A 9,873-nucleotide genomic window follows, 5' to 3' on the forward strand; every position below is an offset into this window, starting at 1 on the left:
AGGTTGAGAACCACTGGGCTATATGCATGCATACAAGTCCTTTGGTTGATCTCTCCCTCTTACCCCCACCTGACATGTGTTGTTTTAAGCCACTAAGTTTTGGGTGATTTTCAATAGAATAGATAATTTCATTTTATTTTGTAGGAATCTTAAGAGAATATTTCTATTAATTTAGTAAACCAGTGCTTTGGGCATATATTCATATAGTTTTATTCCAAGCTCCTTTCCCATTCTTATCATTTTGATGAACTTCACTTGACCCAATGCACTCATTATTATTTCATCAATATTGGGTATTCTTTGTAGTTATAACAAAAGATTATCCTGAGCTCCTTCAATAATTCAGTATGCCCCACCCCCCCTCCATTGACTCTTGTATGTGCCCTAACCAGAGATTGAACCTGCAACCTTGGCATATCAGGACGATGCTCTATCCAACTGAACTATCTGGCCAGGGCAAGACTTTTTTTATATTATGGTATACTGTCAGTAATTCATTTCCAGTGATATCACACTGTTAATCAATACTTTTATAATAGCTTGTGTAAATATTAGATTTAAATAAATTTTATTTAAAAGCTAGTGAGAGGATCCCATTGGGAGAGGTTTAAGATACAGGAGGAAGGATAATGTCTGAGAAGTGGGGAAAGAGATCCAGAGGGGGAAAAACCTGAGACAGAGAAATATCTCCTCCAGTGGAATAGGAAAGGATGGATGCAGGTAAGCAATTTTCTCTGTGAAGAAGAAAGGTGGTCTGCTGAGAGCAAGCCTGGGGTAGTACTCAAGTATCTAAGGCAAGTGGAGAGTAGAAATCTGAAAGAACCTAAATGAAGAATGGCATGAAAGCTAAGAATACAAAAGAACTTCCTGGTAGTGTTGGGGATCCAGCTGCAGTCGCATAGCAATTTACAGTAACAAATGGTACAGGTAAGCATTTTTCTCCAATAGCATTTAGCAGCCCATGACTTTAGCATTTAGAGTCAATGGGAGCCAAATTAGCCCAGAGTTAGTATTTTGCCAGGCTTGTGTGATAAAAAGACCAGGGGAACTTAGTTCAAAATAATACTTGCTAATGTTTGTCAGTATAGTTGAGTCTTAATATTATTTTTAAAGGGAAATTTCATTACTTGGCTATTTCTTAGGCTTGTGAGTATTTAGTTTAACCTAACAATCATTATTATAATCAGTGTTATTATGTACTGTTGCAGAACAAATTACCCACCAACTTTGTTTCTGAAAACAGTAATAATTATTTATTTTTCTCACCATCACTTATGTAGGTTAGGAATTCAGGAGGGACTTAGCTGGTGGTTCTGGCTCAGGATCTCTCATGAGATTGCAATCAAGATGTTGGCTAGGAAGAGACATATGAAAACATGCTCAAAGTCACTAATCATCCGAGAGATGCAAATCAAAACAACAATGAGGTACCATCTCACACCTGTCAGACTGGCTATCATCAACAAATCAGGAAACGACAAGTGCTGGAGAGGATGTGGAGAAAAAGGAACACTTGTGCACTGCTGGTGGGAATGCAGACTGGTGCAGCCACTATGGAAGACAGTATGGAGTTTCCTTAAAAAACTGAAAATGGAACTCCCATTTGACCCTGTGATCCCACTTCTAGGAATATATCCCAAGAAACCAGAAACACCAATCAGAAAGGATATATGCACCCCTATGTTCATAGCAGCACAATTCACCATAGCTAAGATCTGGAAACAGCCTAAGTGCCCATCAGTAGATGAATGGATTAGAAAACTGTGGTACATCTACACGATGGAATACTATGCTGCTCTAAAAAGGAAGGAACTCTTACCATTTGCAACGTCATGGATGGAACTGGAGAGCATTATGCTAAGTGAAATAAGCCAGTCAATGAAGGAAAAATACCACATGATCTCACTCATTCATGGATAATAGAGACCATTATAAACTTTTGAACAATAATAGATACAGAGGCAGAGCTGCCTCAAACAGATTGTCAAACTGCAGCAGGAAGGCCGGGGAAGGTTGCGGGGCAGGAGGTAGGGGGGTAAGAGATCAACTAAAGGACTTGTATGCATGCATAGAAGCATAACCAGTGGACATAAGACATTGGGGGATAGGGGAGGCTAGGGGACTGTCTAGGGCGGGGGGATAAAATGGACACATATGTAATACCCTTTGTAATACTTTAAGCAATAAAAAAAAAAAATAAATAAAAAAAAAAAAAAAAAAAAAAAAAAAAAAAAAAAAAAGATGTTGGCTAGGGCTACAGTCATTTGAAAACTTAACTGGGGCTAAAAGATCTGCTTCCAAGATGGCAAGTTGATGCTGACTGTTGGCAGAAGGGCTCGGTTCCCAACCATGTGGATTGCTCCATAGGACTGTTTGTTATGACACAACAGATGATTTCCCCAGACCAAGTAGTCCAAGAAAACCTGCAATATCTTATTTGGATAGCCTCAGAAATCACACATAATTTCTGCAATAGCCTATTGGTTACACAGGTCACCATGTACAGTGTGGGAGAGGGCTACCCAAGGACATACCAGGAAGTGAGGAGCATTAGGAGACAGACTGTAGGCTGCCTTATCACAGCTGAGTAATAAGATTTGGATACCTATGGTATAAACCAGGAGTCCTCAAACTATGGCCCGCCGGATGTTTTTGCTGCTGCTGCCTGTCCTGCTTAGCAGCCGACTCGTCCCGGGGCCTGCAGTGTGCATGTGTGGAATGTCTGAGGGACAGTGAACTGGCCCCCTGTTTAAAAAGTTTGAGGACCTCTGGTAAAACACTTGATGTTATAAATAATATGAAATAGCATTAAAAAAAAACCTATCCAGCCCTAACCAGTTTGGCTCAGTGGATAGAGCATCGGCCTGCTGACTGAAAGGTCCCAGGTTCGATTTCGGTCAAGGGCATGTACCTTGTTTGCGGGCACATCCCCAGTGGGGGGTGTGCAGGAGGCAGCTGATCGATGTTTCTCTCTCATCGATGTTTCTGACTCTCTGTAAAAAATCAATAAAATATATTTTAAAAAAAACAACAAAAAACCTATCCAGCCATTGCCTAATGGTCAGTTACCTACTTATCTAACATGTTCTTCCTTCCCTTTTCAGTTACTTGAATCTAATTTTTTTGTGTGAAGCACTTGAACAGGATTTGAGAAGTTGTTTCAGAAATGCAAAATCTTAAAGTAATAAACCCTTAAATTATTATTCAATTTACTGTGTTTGACACTGTATCCAGTATAGCATTTGGAGATACTGATTCACTAATCTCACCTTCAAAATATTAAAATTTACATAAAAATGGTGACTATATATGCTTAATCCATGGACACAGATAATAGTGTGGTGAAGGCCTGAGAGGTGGGGGTAGGGGAGAGCTAGGGCTAGAAGAGGTCAATGGGGAGGAAAAGGTACATCTGTATAACTTCCAACAATAAATAAAAAATTCTCACATTAAAAAAAAATTACTATAGCCCTGGCCAGTGTTTGTCAGTGGTAGAGTATCGGCCTGTGCACTTTAAGGTTGCCAATTCAATTCGTGGTCAAGGGCCCAGTTGGGGCGCATGCAGGAGGCAATCAGTTGATGTTTCTCTGTGTGTGGGGAGGGGAGTGAGTGTGTGTGTGGGGGTCTCATTCTCTCTCCCTCTCTCTCCCTCCCTTCCTCCTTCCCACTCTCTCCAGAAATCAATGGAAAAAGTATCCTCCAGTGAGGATTAACAATAACAACAAAAAAGGTGACTATAAAAAGGGCAATAGGCCATATATCTTTTGTTCTAAAAACAGTATATGCAATTCTCAAGAAGGAAGATCAAATCCTTCAAGTGTTGGAAGTACCCTTACAGCCAAGCTTTCCAAGTAAGAATACCTGCATCAATTTATATTCTTCTTACCCTGCTCCATCCCCACTCCAGATTATTTCAAGAAACTTGAAGGTTAAAGGAATATCTCCTGCCTGGTGTTCTGCTAATATCAATACTCAAATGCCCAAATCAATGAGCAAACTTTACAAATTAAAAAATTCAGTCTGTTTTCATTTTATTAAGATACTTTGTTAAAAGACCTTTTTGAATGTATAACAAAAACTAAAATTATCATACTAACATATCCCAAGTGCTGGGTTAAGTATTTTGATTTTATGGGCCATAAAATTCTTATATCCTTGGAATAAATACATTATAATTTTAAAAATAAAATAGTAATTTGCCTAAGGTCCCACATTAAATGACAGTGTTTGAGTATGAACCCAAATCCAAACTGTCAGTATTCTAAATTACCCATATGCGTTATTCTCATTACAAACCCCATTTCTGCAACTTAGAAAAATTAAGCAACAATTTGAGAAAAGTTACAAGCTAGTGAGTGATTGTGCAGGGACTCAAGTCTCCTTCCATCTCTAAATACAATGTATTTTGCTACAAACAAAAGAGTAACATAAATATCAAACAAAATGAGATGATTAATCAAATAGGCCACTGAAATAGGCAGTGAGTGCCTAAAACAATACTTAACCACTACTCAATATCTATTTGAAACCAGGATTCAAACATTTGACTAGGGCTAGATCAACAATTTCTAGCTTCATATATGCAACTAGAGGCCCGGTGCATGGATTTGTGCACCAGTGGGGTCCCTTGGGCCTGGCCTGTGGGAATCGGGCTGAGACCAGCTCTCTGACATCCCCTGAGAGGTCCCAGATTGCGAGAGTGTGGTTCTCGGGTGATGCACCCTGGAATCCAGCTCCCTCTTCTCTGGTTCCGAGTGCATCACCCGAGAACTGCCAAGTCACTGCAGCTCATCAGCTCCTGCGTTGATTGTCTGCCCCCTGGTGGTCAGTGCATGTCATAGCTACCGGTCAGAGTGTCTGCCCCCTGGTGGTCATTGTGTGTCATCGCTACCGGTTGGATGGTTGCTTAGGCTTTTATATACATAGATTGCAACAAAAATAATACTTTACCAAGTGCCGTGAAAAAACAAACCTTTATCCAAATGGAGTGCCATGGCAGGAGGGAAGGGAGAGGGAAAAAAGCTCAGAGGGTGCTTTATCAAAGCAAGAAACTGATAATGGGGCCCTGACTGGTTTGGCTCAGTGGCTAGAGCGTCGGCCTGCAGACTGAAGGGTCCCAGGTTTGATTACGGTCAAGGGCATGTACCTTGGTGGCGAGGACACCCCCAGTGGAGGGTGTGCAGGAGGCAGCTGATCAATGTTGCTCTCTCACTGATGTTTCTAACTCTCTATCCCTCTCCCTTCCTCTCTGTAAAAAATCAATAAAAATGTATTTAAAAAAAAAGAAGAAGAAACTGATATGGGTAAGACATCCGTGTGCAGGGAAGGACTATAATTTGAAAAAAGGCTTATCTTACACTTCCAATGCCTGCTCAGAGGGATACCCTAGAATCAGAAGTTTATTAGCAACAGATCTCAGGCTGAATATACTAGTATAGCACTTTAAACTGTGCTTTTCTTTGTTTTCCTTCCTTATCCCACCTATCTTTATTTAAATATCCTTTGTTTGCCAAAAAAATTTTTTTAATCCTCACCCGAAGATATTTTTTATTGAATTTTTAGAGGGGGGGAGGGAAAAAGAGAGACATCAATGTGAGAGACATCGATCAGTTGCCTCCCTCCCGGATGAGCCCTGTCTGACCCAAACCAGCAAGCTAGGTATGTGTCCTGACCCAGAATGGAACTTTTGGTGTATGGGACAACGCTCCAACCAAACCACACCAGCCAGGGGAAAAAAAAAAAAATTTAATATGCCAATATGCCATTGTAGATCCTTTCAGTTTTTGTATTTTATAAAATAGCAATTTTAAAAAATGGAGGACATTCTTCTAAACCCCAAACACCCTAAAATTCAAGACAGAGCACACTGCTTCCCTAAATTGCTTTGCTAAGTCATACCATCTTGATATACTAGGATTATGTTAAAATGAGTAAGGAGCCAAACTGGCTCCTACTAGCTAAAGATGAAACAATTTGAGCATAAAAATGAGTAATTTCAATAGCCAGAAATAAATCACCTTAGAATCTATGAGTTCATACTGATACCAAAAAAAAAATTCTTAATCACCTTTGGAAGATGATGGAGAGCCAATTCATTCAGAAAACTGGTAGGTAAAAGGAAAGAATCTGGCATTTATGTGCCTGACAAGAATTATTTCAGGGTAACCAAGTATTTGATGAGGGGAAGGTTTTTAGTATAGAAATATCTGACCTAATTGGGGGGGACTGGGTGAAAAGGGTGAAGGGATTGAGAAATACAGATTGGTAGTTACAAAACAGTGATGGGATGTAAAATACAGTATAGGAAATATAGTCAATAATATTGTCATAATTGTCTAAAAAAGAGAGGGAGAACCAAGAGGGCGGCATAGGTTAACGCCGGAGTTTGCTGCTTTGAACAACTACTTCAAAAGTGAAAATAAAAGACGGAACGGACGTCACCCAGAACCACAGGAACGCTGGCTGAGTGGAAGTCCTACAACTAGGAGGAAAGAGAAACACATACGGACACTCAGAGGAGGCACAGTGCTGAAGTCAAATTCTGAGGTGCGGAGTGCGCGGAGCGGGCTGGCGGCGGAGGGCGCGGTTGGCGTTTTCAATCGGGAGGGAGTCGCAGACTCTGAGCTCCAGATACAGGCGAGTCTTTAGGGACCCAGACTCAAACGGGAGAAGTGGGACTGTCTGGCTTCGGTCAGAGCGAGTGCAGCTTTCTCTCCGAGGTTTGCAGCAGGTGCTGGGACTCAGAGAGGCAGAGCCCCTGGGGACAGGACTGAGAGCCGCCATAACTGCTCTCTCCGGCCCACCCTGTTGATCCTGTGCGACCCGCCCCGCCCAAGCCCTGCATAGAGGCATTTGCCAGATAGCCTCAGGCAAACGCCAGATTAGCACCTCCCTAGAGGACAGAAGTTCTCTCACTGCTGACACAGCTGATTCTCATAGTCACTTGGCCCGGAGGTCAAACCCTCCGTGGTATTAGCTACAACAATCAAGGCTTAACTATAAGACTGCGCACAAAGACCACTAGGGGGTGCACCAAGGAAGCATAACAAAATGCGGAGACAAAGAAACAGGACAAAATTGTCAATGGAAGATATAGAGTTCAGAACCACACTTTTAAGGTCTCTCAAGAACTGTTTAGAAGCCGCCGATAAACTTAATGAGATCTACAAGAAAACTAATGAGACCCTCGATGTTATATTGGGGAACCAATTAGAAATTAAGCATACACGGACTGAAATAACGAATATTATACAGACTCCCGACAGCAGACCAGAGGAGCGCAAGAATCAAGTCAATGATTTGAAATGCGAGGAAGCAAAAAACACCCAACCGGAAAAGCAAAATGAAAAAAGAATCCAAAAATGCGAGGATAGTGTAAGGAGCCTCTGGGACAGCTTCAAGCGTACCAACATCGGAATTATAGGGGTGCCAGAAGATGAGAGAGAGCAAGATATTGAAAACCTATTTGAAGAAATAATGACAGAAAACTTCCCCCACCTGGTGAAAGAAATGGACTTACAGGTCCAGGAAGCGCAGACAACCCCAAACAAAAGGAATCCAAAGAGGACCACACCAAGACACATCATAATTAAAATGCCAAGAGCAAAAGATAAAGAGAGAATCTTAAAAACAGCAAGAGAAAGAAACTCAGTTACCTACAAGGTAACCCATACGACTGTCAGCTGACTTCTCAACAGAAACTTTGCAGGCCAGAAGGGAGTGGCAAGAAATATTCAAAGTGATGAATACCAAGAACCTACAACCAAGATTACTTTATCCAGCAAAGCTAGCATTCAGAATTGAAGGTCAGATAAAGAGCTTCACAGATAAGGAAAAGCTAAAGGAGTTCATCACCACCAAACCAGGATTATATGAAATGCTGAAAGGTATCCTTTAAGAAGAGGAAGAGGAAGAAAAAGGTAAAGATACAAATTATGAACAACAAATACACATCTACCAACAAGTGAATCTAAGAATCAAGTGAATAAATAATCTGATGAACAGAATGAACTGGTGATTATAATAGAATCAGGGACACAGAAAGGGAATGGACTGACTATTCTTGGGGGGGAAAGGGGTGTGGGAGATGCGGGAAGAGACTGGACAAAAATCGTGCACCTATGGATGAGGACAGTGGGTGGGGAGTGAGGGCAGAGGGTGGGGCGGGAACTGGGAGGAGGGGAGTTATGGGGGGGAAAAAAGAGGAACAAATGTAATAATCTGAACAATAAAGATTTAATTTAAAAAAAAAATAAATAAATAAATAAATAAAAATAAAAATAAAAATAAATAAAAAAAAATAACATTGTCATAATTGTGTATGATGCCAGTTAGGTACCGGAAATGTCAGGGGGAACACTTTATAAAATATATGATTGTCTAACAACTATGTTGTACACCTGAAACTAATATGAAATAATATTGAATGTAAACTGTAATTGAAAAAATTATTTTACTAGTAAAAATTTTAAGTAAAACAAAAAACAAAAAACAAACAAAAAAAGAAATATCTGACCTAATTGATAAAGAAACAATAGAATTTAAAACTGCCATTTTGCAGCCCCTAATGAAATAAAGAAGCTAGGCCAAGATGATCAAAGACTACAGTGATGGTTAATGTTAAGTGTAAATTTAAATTGGCTAAAGGGATGCCCAGATAGCTGGTAAAACATTATTTCTGGGTATGCCTGTAAGGATGTCTCAAAATCTAACACCCACTCATGATTTAAAAAACACACAATCTTTTAGAGGGAGTGGAAGGGGATGGCAGTGGGGGGTGAGAGAGAGAGAAACATGTGATAAGAATAGAGTTTGAGATATGAGAGAAACATCAATTGGTTGCCTCCCACTGGGGATCAAACCTGCAACCTAAGCACATGCCCTTGATCAGGAACCAAACCCAAGGCCTTTGGATGCATGGGCTGATGATCTAAAGTTCTTTATGTGACAGAGGAAGCACAACAGCCACATAAGTAGCTCCCAACATGATTTAAAAGGCAGCATTACCACAACTTATGAAGATCTCTGACCTGATCCTTCTGAGCTAATAGAGAATAAGCACAGCAATCAGTTTTTCTTGTGAAATTCATCTAAAAACTAGCCTAAAGCTTAAGGCTAGGCAGATGGGCTTTAGTTTCACCGGCTCTGTGCTAAAATTAGCTAATTTGAGAGATAAAGTATCTTAAAATGTCAATTCTGAATAAAAATTGGCATTACATTGTTTAATTCTACATATTAAGGCATTTGTTTTCCACTATGGGTTCCTTGAGGGTAGAGACTATCTTATTCATAATGTGAGCTGCCACACTGTAGGGTATGTGCTCAACAGTTACTAATGTTTGCTGAATTTATTCGACTACTTGAAAGCTTGGGAAAATTACTAATTAAAGTGTTTTTTTACTTAAATAGTAAAAAATTTCTCTGCATTTAAGAGTAAGTCCAACACCTGTTAGAATGGCTACTATCAAAAAGACAAGAAATAGCCGAACCGGTTTGGCTCAGTGGATAGAACGTCGGCCTGCAGACTGAAGGGTCCCGGGTTCGATTCTGGTCAAGGACATGTACCTTGGTTGCGGCACATCCCCAGTAGGGGGCGTGCAGGAGGCAGCTGATGGATCTTTCTCTCTCATCAATGTTTCTAACTCTATCCCTCTCCCTTCCTCTCTGTAAAAAAACAGTAAAATAATATATATATATATAAAAAAGACAAGAAATAAAAAAGAAAATAAGATCCATTTATAAGTTAAATTTTACATTAAAATACATAAATATTACTGTTTTGAGAAAAAACAAAAGTGTAGAGGAGATTTCAGAAAGCACAATCCAAGAAAATACAAGATCCATGGTCATAAAAAAAGGTTTATCCTTTACCAT

The sequence above is a fragment of the Myotis myotis genome, unplaced genomic scaffold (assembly GCF_014108235.1).
Source record: "Myotis myotis isolate mMyoMyo1 unplaced genomic scaffold, mMyoMyo1.p scaffold_m19_p_6, whole genome shotgun sequence".
Classification (NCBI taxonomy): domain Eukaryota; kingdom Metazoa; phylum Chordata; class Mammalia; order Chiroptera; family Vespertilionidae; genus Myotis; species Myotis myotis.